The sequence below is a fragment of the Gekko japonicus genome, unplaced genomic scaffold (assembly GCF_001447785.1).
Source record: "Gekko japonicus isolate JY-2015 unplaced genomic scaffold, Gekko_japonicus_V1.1 scaffold386, whole genome shotgun sequence".
NCBI classification, from domain to species: Eukaryota; Metazoa; Chordata; class Lepidosauria; order Squamata; family Gekkonidae; genus Gekko; species Gekko japonicus.
Window position 1 is genome coordinate 1,269,973 of NW_015163100.1, and position 15,782 is coordinate 1,285,754.

The window sequence follows — 15,782 nt, forward strand, 5'->3', positions numbered from 1 at the left end:
AAAACAATTGAAATCCCTACATTTAAAAGCCTGGGTAAAAAGAAACATTTTGGCCTGGTGCCTGAAAGAGAGTAGGGTTGGTGCCAGCCAAGCCGCAGGAAAAGGAGTGTTCCACGGGTGAGGTGCCACTGAAAATGCCCCAGAGATCTCTGATTGCCACCCACCTCACCTCTGCAAGCAGGGGCACAGACAGCCAGGCTTGTGTGGAGGATCTTGGGCATCAGAGGCTACGCTAGTGAACAAATTAATGGTGCTTGCCTGCTTTATTGGCCTAAGCTTGAGCTCTCTGCTTTGAAGGTGGCCCCCCCTGAAAGAATATGTTAGTCTATCTTTGTGTAACTGATGTATTTGCAGGATATTTAGTAACAGTACATTTTGGGGTAAAAATGTATTCCCAGCACCAATCAATAGCTGGTATCACAAACTCCAAATAAATGGTAAGCATAGATTTGGAATACTTGACTGTTGTAACCACCAAATAAGTTTAAGCTAAAACGTGTTTGCAGTTAGAAACACTTCTGAATGAGTGATGGCAGATATTGCCCAAATGGAATATGCTAAGTAAACCTACGTCAGAATATCTGTTATTCAGCGTTTTAAGTATTTGGTGAATATTTAGAACTACAACGACTTTTGTGCTTTAAGCCTCTACACATAAACTCCTTCATGACTGAGTTGCATTTACTTTGCCATCAGTGGTGATCTAATAGCACTGGAAGCAATTGGATCTCTTACCTCCAGCTATTTTAAATAGATAGCTCAAGATGGGTAGCTATTGGGGTGTGTAAAAAAACCCAACCCAGTATTTTTCAGTTTGGGTCTATTGAACCGGCCAAATTTTTGGCGTTTCTGAAAAATCCCGGCTCCAAATACCACACTGTTATTTGGATTCAGGATTTTTCGGGAACCCCATTTTCCCCCAAAAGGCCAGCCCGACCCTGGGGCTGGCTTTGCTCTTTTAATTTAAACCGTGCTGCAGGAGAAGCTGGCTCCAGGATCTGTGTGTGGTGGGGACATCTCTCCCTACCGCATGCAGACCTGGCTGGGAGGGCTTCTCCTGCAGTGTTGTTTGAGCCCTCACCTCCTGCCACCCGGACCAATCCTGGGCTGCTCCTCTTGCAGCTCGGTTTAAACCAAGGTGCAAGAGGAGCCCACCAGCTATTCGGTATAGCTGAATATACCCAAATAAAAGCAAAAAAAAAAAAAAGTCGGCTTTATTTGGGCTCAGCTATACCCATAGCCAATCAGATTATCTGACCTGTATTCTGCTTAAATAAGACCCCAAAAATACCTGCAAGGGATTTTTCAGGGGTTTTTGGCTGGGTTAATGCTAAATGCACACCCCTGCTAGCTATGTTAGTCTGTCTGTAGCAGTAGAAAAGAGCAAGAGTCCTGTAGCACCTTAAGGATTAACCATATTTGTGGCAGAGAATGAGTTTTCGTGAGTCACTGCTCATTTTTTCAGATGTCTTAAGGGAGAGATTTGAAATTGTTTTAAGACTGTCAACTGACCAACTGAATTATCCTTTTCCCTGAGCTCCTAACACCAGAGCTGAAATCTCATTGTGCCAAGACAGTGTTGCTACTCATTCATGTCTGGACAGCATTTCCACCCCCACCCCCTCAATCATCTCTTTTGTAACCCCAAATTATTTCCAAGCAGGGAGCAGATAAGCATAAGCAGATAAGCATATGGAGCAGAGATCCATCAGTGGCTATTAGCCACAAGGTATAGATAGGGGCTCTGGGGCAAGTGATGCTCTGTCTTCTTGGGGGGGGGGTAAACAGTGGGAGGGCTTCTAACGTCCTGGCCCCAGTGGTGGACCTCCTGATGGCACTGGTATTTCTGGTCACTGTGTGACACAGAGTGTTGGACTGGATGGGCCTTTGGCCTGATCCAAAATTGGCGTCTCTTATGTTCTTATGTTCTTAACTGAAAATTCTTTAATCATCTGCTTTCTAAACAATGTTGTTTGATTCCATTTAAATGTATTTGGATATTCCAAAAATCTTGGTATACAACAACAAAACTGTAATACTGAATGAAAATAATATCCAACATGGAAAACTTGTATCTGAAGGTGACTTCTAAAAATACAGCACTTTTATATAGTAGTTTAAAGTACAATCTTTTCTCTTTGGAAACTCATTCTTCACCTGTGTGAGTCATAAGGGCTTCCTTGTGTCATTTACTATAGGAGTATGGGGCACTAAGTCTTGTACAAGTAGGATAAAATTACCAGCCCCATGGGGGTATCAGTGATAATCAATTACCGCAGGAAAGAAAAATCTTTTGTCCTTCTAACGCCTGGCAGATTAATTGTGGCATCAGCTTTTGTTGACTAGAATCTTCTTCAACAAAGACCACAGATCAGGCATTTAACGAAGTGGGCTGTGATCCTCCAGAATGGTTAGAGATACTTCAAGGCTCTTTTTATCTTAAAATCCACTGCTGTTTAGTGTTATTGAAGTAACAAGGAATTCATTTGGTAAACTGCAAAAAAAACCCCTTTAAATGTTTAAGTAATTAATAATTTGTTTGGAAATATAACATTGTTTTTGTGGACTGAATCTTTGTACTTAATATAGCAGAGGGTTGCAGGCTTCTGATAAGAGTCAAAGGGATGTGGCAGGAAGCCAGGAAAAGAGATTGTAATGATTGGAGCCCGTCCATCTTGCCTGTAATGGTAGAAACTACTAAACATATGTGAATTGCTTGTGCTATCCTTGACTCTACGCTTTCTAGAAAGGGGTAATTCAAGGTACAAACTATTAATTTTCACCGGGGGTCCCCAAGATTTCCCGTGGTGCCCTTTGAGCGTTTTTTTAGAAGGTGGGTGGGGCCAGGGGGCTTTTGCCCAGCAGGGCTTCTGACTGGCCACTGGAGGTCTGATTGGCAGATTTTTTTTTTTTTAAAGTTGCTTTAGCGGCAGCTGCCACCACGGCACAGAAATGTTTACAGTATGACTGAATGTAAGCTGTATGTATGCAAGAAAATGTTTCTGAAGAAGACGTTCGTTTTAAAAGGCATCCTGCCAAACACGGCTTCAGCCTGAAACGTTGACTGCTCAAGTTATGCGTGACATCACTCCGGGACAGTTTGTGATTGGCTTCGCCTCCAAAGGTGCCCACAGGCTCAAAAAGGTTGGGGATTCCTAATGTACAGGGCCCACTAATGAGTACGTCTAGTGAGTTTTTCCTTCTAAGCCAGGGATGTCAAACTTATCTGGCCCGTGAGCAACTGGTGAGAGAGAGGGAAGTTAGGAAGCTGCTGGGGCGGGGGGGGGCGGCGGCGGCGCAGGTGCGCACGGTGAAGTGTGTGCGGTCAAAGCTGTCAAAAAATGAAAGGGAAGGGGATGGGGTCCCTTGGAAAAAGCCTAGTCTTGCATGTGATTAAATATATTTATTGGGGATTTTGTGGATTCTCCAGTAAATCAGTTTTCCTGCCTAGGAATCAATTGCTTTTGTTTGTATTTTGAGTAAAAAATAACGTTGTTAATTGGGTTTGCCTGTGTCATTTATAAAGTTTATATCTGGTATTACATTTTATGGCAGACATGGCCCGGCCTGCCAAAGTAACATTTATATCAGATCTGGCTCTTGTAACCAATGAATTTGACACCTTCGTTCATTAGAGAGCAAATAATCTAGTAAAGCTGTTTCTCACATTTTAGCAGGGTTTTGAAATTTACTCTGATTGTTCCAGAATAATGGCCTTGACTGGACGTGCTCCCAGAATGCAAGAGCAATGTGTTTCACTCTGAGATATCTTTTTTTATTTATAGTTTTGTATAATGGTTGTCACATATACAGAAACGTCTTGAAAGCTACTGCATGTTCTAGTTATGAATACTTTGTTTCAAACTTGTAGTCATTTTCAGTTAGGAAAAAGCTCACAGCTTTCAGGAATACAGATAGCTTTATTCCACATGCTCACTGGAAGCAGTCTAGCAGTGTGTGACAGTATTTGTTTATTTGAGTTATTGCTGCTTTTGGGCACTAAAATGCTCTGAAGCAGCTTGTAGTACTGTAAAATCACAATGAAATCTTCATGAGGTGGTAATAACAAGGTTGCATAATGAGAGAAAACAAATAGCAGCAAAAGTATTAACAAGCAACAAGATTCCAATCAGTTTACCAAGCAGCCAGACCATAGGTTAACTGTATAAGAACATAAGAGAAGCCAATGTTGCATCAGGCCAGTGGCCTATCTAGGCCAACACTCTGTTGCACAGTGACCAAAAATACCAGATGCCATCAGGAGGTCCACCAGTGGGGCATGGACACTAGAAGACCTCCCACTGTTGCCCCCCCCCCCGCACCAAGAATATAGAGCATCACTTGCCCCAGACCCAGAGTTCCTATCTATACCTTGTGGCTAATAGCCACTGATGGACCTCTGCTCCATATGCTTATCTAATTCCCTCTTGAAGCTGTCCATGCTTGTAGCCACCACCACCTCCTGTGGCAGTGAATTCCATGTATTAATCACTCATTGGGTGAAGAAGGACTTCCTTTTATCCATCCTAACCCGACTGCTCAGCAATTTCATTGAGTGCCCACAAGTTCTTGTATTGTGAGAAAGGGAGAAAAGTACTTTCTCTGCCTGCTCTGTCCCATGCATAATATTGTAAACCTCCGAGCTAAAGAGCCCCAAGCACTTTAACCTTTCTTCATAGGGAAAGTGTTCCAATCCTTTTATCATTCTAGTTGCCCTTTTCTGCACTTTTTCAAAGTGGAGAGAGGAAGGTATGGGAGAGGAAAGTTTTTACTGTGCTCCTAAAAGCCAAGAGGGAAGATGTTGGACATTCTTTGGGGCGTTGGTATGTGCAGTATTCCACTGCTTCTACAGGAAAATACCCTAGGTGTTGCCATCTGCTGAACTTCTGGAAACAGTGGTACACCGAACTGGTTTACCTGATCTTGATGAATATGTGGGATGATGCTAGAGGCGGCAATCCTAGCTCTAGATTTAAAAGTTAAAAACCAGCACTTTGCATTGTACCTGGAACCAACATGAAGTCAATTAAGATGGATCACAGCAATTTGCCCAAGATAATCAGGTAGTCTGCAGGTTAGACTAACTAGAAATTTCAAGAATCTTTCAAAGACAACCCCATACAGAGTGCAGTATAACAGTCTAATCTAAACATGGCCTGGATATTTGTTATTGTGCTCAGGTCAGACTTTGGGCACAGCTTACTGACTAGTCTAAGATGATAAAAGGCCCTTATGGCAGCCACTACTACCTGGCAGTTCAAGAGCAAGGCTGGTCCACAAGTACTCTCAGAGTGTAAACATGAGTTAGTTGCTGTATATTTTCTGGTTGTAAACATGAGTCTTCACAGGGAGTGCAGCCCGGTGTAGTTGATTATTGCACCTTGAATCAGCTGAACCACTTACTAAACGTACCTCTAGAACAATGTTTGAGTCCAGAGTGGCACCTTTAAGACCGACAAAGTTTTATTCGAGATGTGAGCTTTCATGTGCACGCACACTTCTTCAGATACAGTGAAATGGAAGTTACCAGTCTACATATAGCTAGAGGGTGAGCAGCAAATTAGCATACAACATAATGAAGATGTTTTAACAGGTCTGGGGCAAGTGATGCTCTATATTCTTGGTGCGGGGGGGGGGCAACAGTGGGAGGTCTTCTAGTGTCCATGCCCCACTGGTGGACATAATGAAGATGTTTTAACAGATGCAAGGACCAAACAGGAATAACAAGCTAAGTTTAAAAAGTTTGTTTGGATTTAATTTTTTTTGGGGGGGGCACACACAATGAAGCAAATAAATCATGCTGGGGACACTAGCCCAAATCCTCATGACAACCTATCCCAGTGATCAAAGTGTAGATTATAGAAAACACTGGCAACAGTAGAGCTTTGCAGAACCCAGTAGGCCAGGGGAAGAGTAGACTATATTTGTTCCAAATCTGATCCTTAAGCAAAAGGCCTCTCGTTTTTCTTACTGGTTCTGTAACATCTATAACCATTGTTTAAGTGCATTACTTCTGAAGGCTGTTTCAGTGCTAACACCTAGTTGAAAACCAGATTGATAAGAATCCCAATAATTTATTCCATTCACATAAAGCTGGAGACCAGCATAGGCTTGGTCAGGGATAGCTTTTCCAAGAGTTGGTTGTGTGGGGAAATGCCTTCCACTCCGGGACTTGAGTACAGTAGTTTATAACAGGGGCCCTCAACCCTTTTTGAGCCTGTGGGCACATTTAGAATTCTGACATGGCATGGTGGGCCCAGCCACAAAATGGCTGTTGCAGGACACTCTGCCAGCCACAAAATGATTGCCACAGCTGAACTTGAGTAACACAGCGCAGATCGTTGCGTGCTGTGGTGGCAGCTGCTGCCAAAGCAACATTTAAAAAAATCTGCACAGCCAGTCAGAACCCTTGCCCCACCGACTTCCTAGAAACACTTGCCAGGCACCAGAAAAGGAGTTGGCTGGCACCATGACACCCACGAGCGAGCACCACGTTGGCGACCCCTGGTTTGTAACCTGACAGGGTAATTCTTGAGTTTGCAGTCTTGTGTTGGTTAGCTGGCGGAAGGTTGTGAAACAAATGGAATGAGTCACCTTCTTGGTGCAGAGCCATTCAGTGCCACAGAAATGGATATAGCCTTGGCCAGAGGAGGACACTGGGCAGCCCTTAGTCACCCCGTGCCCTGGCCCGGATGGCCCAGAGGCTCACCTCACCTTGAAAGCTAAGCAGGGTCAGCCCTGGCTAGTACTTGGATGGGGGACCGTAAGGGAAGGCTAGGGTTGCAACACAAAGGCAGGCAACAGCAAGCTACCTCGTGACATTTCTTGCCTTGAAAACTCTGTGGGGTCGCATAAGATGTCTATGACCTGATGGTTAAAAAACAACCATTGCACCTAAGCAATAATAGAGCCTCAAGTGCCTAGAGTGGAGCTTCCCGCAGACAGTAAGAAAAGGGGAGTCTGCTGAGACTCGGGAAAAGGTGTGTGTGTGTGTGGGGGGGTGTGGAGCTGCTTTTTTTTTTAACATACCTTCATGAGGAAGAAGGAACCATCACAACTCAGAAGAGCAGTCAGGAGTACATGGTCCTAAGAAAACAAGGGATGATCCCTGAGCACTGAAACCAAGGTAGTGGGTGAGACAAAATGAATGCAAGATTTTGAGAGCCTTTCTTAAGAGGTGAGTTTAATGCCAGGGAAGGGAAAGAAGGTATACATGCATTCAGATTTTTTACCCTTGTTCAGTTAGTTGTGTTTTCCTATTTAGAGTGAGCTTTTAATTTACTTACTAAAATTAATTTCATTTTAAATACAGTCAATCTGATCTCTGTAAACCACATTGAGCCCACATGTGAAGGGGGCAGTTGGTAAGCCCTATTCGCCTATAGAGCTCACATAAGAGAGACTGTTCCCCTGTAGGAATTTGGAGGGGGGGGGGAGATGCCAAAATATGTGCTGAGGTCTTTTAAGAGACTAACGGTGCAATCCTAAACAAAGTTAAACCCTTCTAAACCCACTGACTTAGTGGACTTAGAAGGGTGTACCTGTGCTTAGGATTGCACTGTAAATGCAAGAGGAGCCTGAATGTAAATCCTCAGGCTTGACAAAGCACCTGAGAATTGGTCTGCTGCTGGTGGTGGTGGTGGAGGAAGAGGAGCCTTGTTGGGATCTATTGGCTGGGGACTGGGATTGGCTAAGAGCCTTTCTCATGGTGCAGAAACAGGCACTGGCAAGACTGGGTTTACCACAGGTTGTGCTGTGTTGATTCCTTGATCTTCATCAAAACCATTCCCTGCCCTTAATTAGGCACTGATAATCTCTCATTCTAATGTTGGCGAAGGGGTCGCGAAGAGTCGGACTCAACTGTGCGACTGAACAACAACAAAAATGTTGGCTTTTAATAGCTATATAGGGCAAGGGTTACTCAAGCTAATGGTGAAAACAATCAGACCTTGAGGGACAGTCTCACTAATTCTGAATCTGAAAAGGAAGATGACAGTGGCATTATTAGGAGTCATTAGTGACAAGGTCCCCAGATACATAAGAATCAGAGGAATCTGATCACCACTGAAATTCAGCTGTTGCAAATACTTTTGAGGCATGTTTTGGACTTTGAGTATAGTGGCGTACTTATGTCAGTTAGCAAGCTTTTGTGACTTCTGCAATTACCTTCGAAACTAAGATTGATTTGACTCTTGAGTTCAGCAGTTTATAGTATGATTCTCCCAGGCAAAATGAGGTAAAATCTTTAATGATTTTATAGTGTATTTTAGTATATTGTTTTAAAGTTCACTGTGGACTGCATTTGGCCTCTGTAGTTCCCGTATATTCTCTGTTGCTTGTTGGGTGTGTGGGTGAAATATCACTGTGTGGTTGACCATTTCATTGAGAAAGTATTGCTAAAAACCTGAACAGAATGCTTGCCAAAAGAATGTTGAAAAGATGGGATATGAATTGCTGATAATGATGGTGTCATTGCTGTTTCTTTCTCAGAATTACCTCAGAGACAGGAAGTCTGTCTTTCACTGTTCAGGACAGAACCATGGTCTCTTCTGAATATCTGTTGGGTCTACTGCATAACCTTTTAAGATACAATTAATAAAGTTGAGGCAGCTTGATTTGGTCGTGACTGTTCTTGGAATTTGGACATTCCTCCTTTTTAAAAAAGAAGTAGTTGACTTGATGCATTTCTGCAAGACTGAATTGTAGAAACTTAATTTAAAGTAATGTGGTTACATTGACACTGTGACTCTTTAGTGTTAGCATGAGTCTCTAGCTTTCCCCCCTGCTTGGTAATACCCTATTTAAGGAAATAACTAAAGGTATATAGAAAATATAACTAGTTTTCTATAAACCGAAAACTGAAGAGTATTAATAAGTCACCATAAATATGGAACACAAGTGGTAAGAGATGTATTTCAAATAAGTATTGAACTTTTTGCCCGTCCCTTAAAAGGCATGAAATGGGTTTATCAGGAGAAGTGTGCGATTTCCATCAGTTTGTTTGCTTCAGTTATTGTCTACCTTTTGCAGAGACTTAGGGCAGATTACAGGTAAAAATAAGAACAGTACTATACATAGAACTAACAAAATTAGCAAAAGCACTAACACAGACAGTAAAGCAGCATTTTGATATTGGAGAACAAAGCAGTGAATCACTATACAGCAGCAGTGACTGAGCTGGGTTAAAGCTGGATGACAAATTCAGAGGACTACTTTTGTTAAGAGAGCATAATATAAATGAAGTCCTCAATTACAACTTTTTTCACTTCATACAGGTGCCCTCTGGAACAATTCTGCCTTAAATTCTGCAGAACAGTAGGAGTGTGGGAACCTTGACTTCATAAAATATACTAGGAATAAGGCCTGCTGTGGAAATAAATATAATGAACTCTAGAAAGAGGCTTTGGGCGGGTGCCCTGGCCTTCAGTACTCAGCATCAATTTGCTGTGGTGACCTCAGCAGGGTATAATGACACAGAGCTTACCGTTTTCTTCAGGGGAATTGATCTCTGCCATCTGAAGAGCAGTTGTAATTCTGAGTGATCTCCAACCCTCCCCTGGAGATTAGCAACAATGGTTTGTTGTTGTTCAGTCGCACAGTCGAGTCCGACTCTTCGCGACCCCATGGACTAGCTCCCGCCAGGCCTTCCGGTCTTCCGCCGTCCTCTGAAGTGTGCTCAATTTCATGTTCGTTGCATCTATGACACTGTCTAACCATCTCATCCTTTGCCATGCCCGTCTTCTTTGACCTTCAATCTTTCCCAGCATCAGGGTCTTCTCCAGTGAGTGCTCCCTTCTCATTTGGTGGCCAAAGTATTTGAGCTTCAGTTTCATTATCTGGCCTTCCAGGGAACAGTCAGGGTTGATTTCTTTTAGGATTGACTGATTTGATCTTCTTGCAGTCCAAGGGACTCTCAAGAGTCTTCTCCAGCACCATAGTTCAAAAGAATCTATTCTTCGGCACTCGGCCTTCCTTATAGTCCAACTCTTGCAGCCATACATGACTACTGGGAATACCATTGCTTTGACCATGCGGACTTTTGTTGGCAGGGTGATGTCTCTACTTTTTATCATGCTGTTTAGGTTCGCCATCGCTTTCCTCTCAAGGAGCAGGCGTCTTTTAATTTCATGGCTGCTGTCACAGTCTGCGGTGATCTGGGATCCCAGGAACGTGAAGTCTGTCACTACTTCCACGACTTCCCCTTCTATTTGCCAAGGAGTGATGGGGCCGGATGCCATGATCTTAGTTTTTTTGATGTTGAGCTTCAAGCCCACTTTTGCGCTCTCCTCTTTTACCCTGAGCAAGAGGCTCTTTAGGTCCTCTTCACTTTCTGCCATCAGAGTGGTATCGTCTGCATATCTGAGGTTGTTGATCTTTTCCCCAGCAATCTTAATTCCCGCTTGTGATTCATCTAGGCCAGCATTTCGCATAATGTACTCTGCATATATATTAAATAAGCAACAATGGTTACCCAGGAGGAAATGGCTGGTTTGGAAGGTGGTCTATGGCTTTGTACCTGTCTGAGGTCCCACCCCTCCTCAAACCTCACTCTCTCCAGGCTCCACCCCTCAAATCTCCAGGAATTTCCCAACCAATGGGAGAGCTGGAAACGGCCAATACATAAGGGAATTACAAATATAGGATACTTCCCTGAACAGCTTCATTTTACACAGTCTGTGAAATGATAGGAGTGTGAGAGCCACAGCAGAGAATCCTGGAGTGCAAGCAGCTGTCTGGGTTACCCATTTGCAGCGTGGCACATTCAGAAGGCTTTGGTGTGATGAGCAGAGCTGCCTCAGCAGAGCATATTGGGAGAGGAGGTCCGAAACTAATCAGTTACCCAAGTGACTGCAGAACAGATGCAATACCCATGCTCTTGCCTCACTCAACAGAAGATGGATTCAGGTGGGTAGCTGTCTTGCACATGAAAACTTATACCTTGAATAAAACTTTGTTGGTCTTAAAGGTGCCTCTGAACTCAAACTCTATTCAACAGACGATGATTCTTGACAAATCCAGTAGTTTTTGTTGAGAAAGAACTAGATAATTTCAAAAGGAGCAGATCTGATTATCATTAAGCTTTTGATTTGGGGCTTTGCAACCATCTCATAAGCGAAGTGAGCTAGGAATGTCCTGGACTGCAGGTACTGTAGTAAAGAGATATTTATAAAGGGCATTTGTGTTATCATTAGTAACAGTGGCAATGTAGTTCCATATTTTTACACCAGATTGGTAGTCGGCGACATTGCATGTGTGCATTTATTTGCATGTGTACATCCTGTGTCGTCTTGTACCAGGTTACCAAAAGTAAGCCTGAAATCTTGCATGGCAGGAAAGCCAAGTTGAATGACGTTGATGAAGTTGGTAACATAGGCTGTGTTTACTACAGAATGTAATCTGGCAAGGACATGAGTAATAGTGAGTGCTATTTATAGGTGCCTGTGCAGAGAGGAAGAGGTCCTGGAATTTGGATCTGAACTTTCTGAGAATCCTCTTCCAGCTCATACATTTTTGAAGGCAAATGGGCATTCGCTGATAGAGCAAAGGGGGCTTTCAGGTAGGGCTTCAGCGTCTGGAACTGGGCTTCTGCAACTAGTAATCTCCCTCTGTGCTGGAGATTATTTGGAAAAGAATTGGAAATAAAAGGGCCACTGTTGTAATGCCTTTGTGGCGCAGCCTCATTTGGAATACTGCGTGCCGTTCTGTTCACCACAACTCAAAAACGGCATTGTGGAGCTGGGGGAAAAGTGCAGCAAAGGGCAAGCAAGAGGATTAAAGGGCTGGAGCACCTTTCCAGTGGCTGAAGAGCCTGGGCTTCTCAGTTTAAAAAAAGACAGCTGAGAGGGCCATAATAGAGGCTTATAAAATGTATGCATGGGGTGGAGAGAGTAGGTTGAGATAACTTTTCCTGCCTCTCCCAATATACTAGAACACAGGGTCCCCCCATGAAGGTTAACTGGCAATAGATTCAGGATGGACAAAAACTTAACAGGTGATTAACTGGATTTGCTGCCTGTGGATAAAGAGGAGGAAAGTGTTCCCTCTAAGCTGAGTGAGTGTGAGCCAGCTCACAGTTTTTTAGCCTCCAGCTCACACATTTTTGTCTTAGTTCAGGAAGGATGGCTCCAGAGCAAACTAATTTATGCAGTAGCCAAATTGCTCGCTCACAACTTTAATGCCAGTGGCTCACAAAGTGGAATTTTTGCTCACAAGACTTCCACAGCTTAGAGGGAGCATTGGAGGGGGCTTTAATAATGGTCACTGAAGTAAGCCTCCACATCCAGGGGCAATAAACCTCTGAAATCAATGTAGGAGGCAACATCTGTGGAAACGTTTGCCTCTGTGCCCTGTTGATTGTCCTTCTAGGGCACTTAGGTGGCTTCTGTGTGAAGCAGGATGCTGGACTAGATGGCCATGTGGTCTGATACGTTGGGGACTTTTACGTTCTTCTTGCGCCTTTTCACTTATTCTAGGATTGGCCTCTGGTTGAAATCTGGCTTTCTGTGAGTTGCTGTCTGGCCCTCCAGTGACCCACCTGATCTAGAGGCAAAATGTTTAGAGAGTAGCTTCAGTGGCAATGAGACAGCAGTAAGCTTGTGTGTGTTACTGGACTTTGGCCTGCCAGCCCCATATCTCTTCAGCAACACTAGGGCTCTGATACTCAGTCCCTGCTTCTGCTGTTTTCTTTTGTTTTCCAGGGCTTTAGTAGAATGTCACAAATTCTGCAAAGGAAAAAAAAATCCAGTTTCAGCAGCTTTGTAAAGCATACAAATGATATTCTTTGTATAATTTTTAGCTGTAAACATAGGGGGCACTGCAATGATACTGGGGTGGCTTCTGAAAATCACCGTTAAACAAATAACAGGAATTGACTAGCGCAGAAAAGTGTTGATGACTTGGTCAAAGGCTTAGAAGACTTAGGCTGAGAGTTCTGAGGGGCTCAGTCTGACACAGGAAGGCTAATGGGCGATCCAGAAAGTACCAGGGCCCTTTCCCCTGTTGGTTGAAGTTGTTCCCCTGCAGCATGTGCCTTTCTGGAGGTCTAGTGTGCATTCAGATGTGCTAGAGCGGAAGAGCAAGCTCCGGTGTTAGCTTTGCTTTGTACATTCCCTGACGCACTCTTGATTAGAATTTCAGGTATATGTAAAAATGAAAACACAGCAATGGATTAGGAGTAGTTAGTGTCTTCCTTTTTAAGTGCCAAGGGGAAAAGCGAGGTGGCAGTAACTGAGGTGTACACAATTCGGCTTTTGTTCGGCTTGAAATTGAGATGGTCCAGTGACCATTTATAAATCCCCTGGTAGTTGGCACTAAGAACATGTGGGCAGCAAATAGGGTTTGGCTTTTAGGCAGCTGTTTGGTTTTCCATTATCTAGAGGAACTGCAGCTTCCTGGTATCACCGTCTCCTCAAGGCTGTTCAGACTGTTAAAGTTTAAACACATCTTCCATATGGCCTGTCTGTGCAGTTGAAGCTCATCACGGTAGCTGTCTCAAGCGAGACTGTGGTCTCAGGGACAGCTTGCAGTTCTTGACCTTGAGGACTGGGGAGGACAGTGGTTCTGAAGGAGAGTTACAGTGAATGGGACAGAAGCCTGGTTGGGTCATGCGTGACAGGTGGAGGAGGCACCTCTGCTGTAGTGGTAGGGTAGAGGGAGAATTGTCTGCTCTGTTTCACAGGAGGGGTGAAGCTGACACTAGGCAGCAGTGAGCAGTGGGTTCTTCAGGTCCTGCACCTTGTCGCTCTAAGTTATCATTCATGGTTTTGAAAGACATATCTTTGTTAACGTGAATTAGAAGAACAGTAAGATTGAAGGTAAAAGAAGAAGGGGACAGCAAAGGATGAGATGGTTAGACAGTGTTATCAATGCTGCGAACATGGAATTGGGCAAGCTCCGGAGGACAGGAGGGCCTGGCGTGATGTGGTCCATGGGGTCGCGAAGAGTCCGACTCGACTGTGCGACTGAACAACAACAACTCTTAAGGAAAGGCAAATTAGTTCCTTTTTCACAGTACAGAAATACCTTTTTAAGTTTTGTACTCTTAGGGGTGATATTGTTAGAAGGGAATTGTTGAAACTCTTATCAGCCAGAGAACTATTTTAGGATGCCATTAACGATTTTAAATGTTCTTTATTTTCTCTCAGGCGCCCATATTATATCATAAGTTGTTTTGGAAATTTTCCCTGATTTCAAAGATGGGCTGCTTGGCCGCAAGCAGGCTTCCTCTCAGAGAAACACAGGCTCACTGTCCCTTTAGGTGCACACAGCTAGTGAAGCACAAGGAACTGTGCAGTTCTCTGGGTCCTGTATTTCCAGACTGGTGGCTGCTTGGCTTGGTCTGCAGCTCTCAGAACAAAGGAGAACTGAACAGAGTATGTTAACTGAGATGTCTGGCTTTTCTGCAAAGAGACTAGTTTCATCTAATCTCTTCAAGCAAGTGGAACTATGCATTAGGCAAAAATATAATAACAAAAGCTCTTCTGTATTTTAGCCAAGATAGAGGCTAGGTATATAGTCAAGATAGAGGCTAGGTATATACACAACCTAGCAGTTCGGAAGCAAGAAAATGCAAGTAGATAAATAGGTACCGCTTCGGTGGGAAGGTAACAGCGTTCCGTGCACCTTGGTGTATATAGTCAGTAGAATTCATCTCCACTGGTCTTGTTTGATGATTGGAGTCTTTGGGATTAGCCTTTCTCAGCACAGAAGCTCATTTCTCAAAGCTGGGTGTGCCACGCATTGTGTCCTCCTCGCCCAGCTAGCAATTCAGCAAGCAGCAGTATCTGAAGATGGTAGGTTATGCCTTGTACGCTGTCAGTTATTCTTTCCTTCAAAAGCTGATCCGTACCTGGTACATTTACCTTCAGTTGCCAGGTGTGCCGAGACCCAAGCATGAAAACTGGGCCAGGATACTGCCTCTGCACATGGCAGAATAAACGTTCCAAAACAGTTATCATCGGATCAACCCCTGGCTCACAAGGTCCCGATTTGCTATGTAGGGTCCAGGTTTCAGGGCAGAGTTTTAAATTAACTTTTGGTTAAACACCATTACTTAAAAACAAATGTAAGCTTCATTTTCTTCTCGTGATATATTTTCTGAATAAACATGCAGACTAATTGGTTCATGTAACAATTAAAATGTATTGGTTGGCACCTAAATCAGGCCTACAGGAGCATAAGCACATTTCAGAACTTCTGACAATTCTGGGAAAAGTTGAATCTGTCAGTGTACATAATGTTACAATATTTTGTTAAGATATGGATTAGTATATAATTATGTAGGTCTTTGAAAGATATATCTGGGGTCTTTCTGGCACTCAGTAAGCACTTATTTAATATTTATTATTACTATTACTGTGAGATCATAAGAAGAAAAAAGGAGCCATGTTGGATCAGGCCAGTGGCCCATCCAGTTCAACACGCTGTGGCCAAAGCCCAAACGCCTTTATTGCTGTTTTATATACTTCTTTTAATACAATTTATTTTTTTTAAAAGCCACACCCTGATAATGCTACCCAAATGTCTTTTGTGCTACAGAATTATTTCTATGTAGAGATAAGGGAAAATAGTTTTGAAATTCACATGTGCCTGTTGGGTTTTGTCTGTACTGATTCAAGGACTCAGCAAATGTATTATTAATTTAAAACATTTCTATGCTGCCTTTCCACCCAAATAGGGGTTCCCAAGGTGGCAAACATCAAACATTTCAACATTAAAAACAAATTATATATACAATAATTCAATGAAAACGTATAAGCAGACATGACACTAAAAAACAGAAC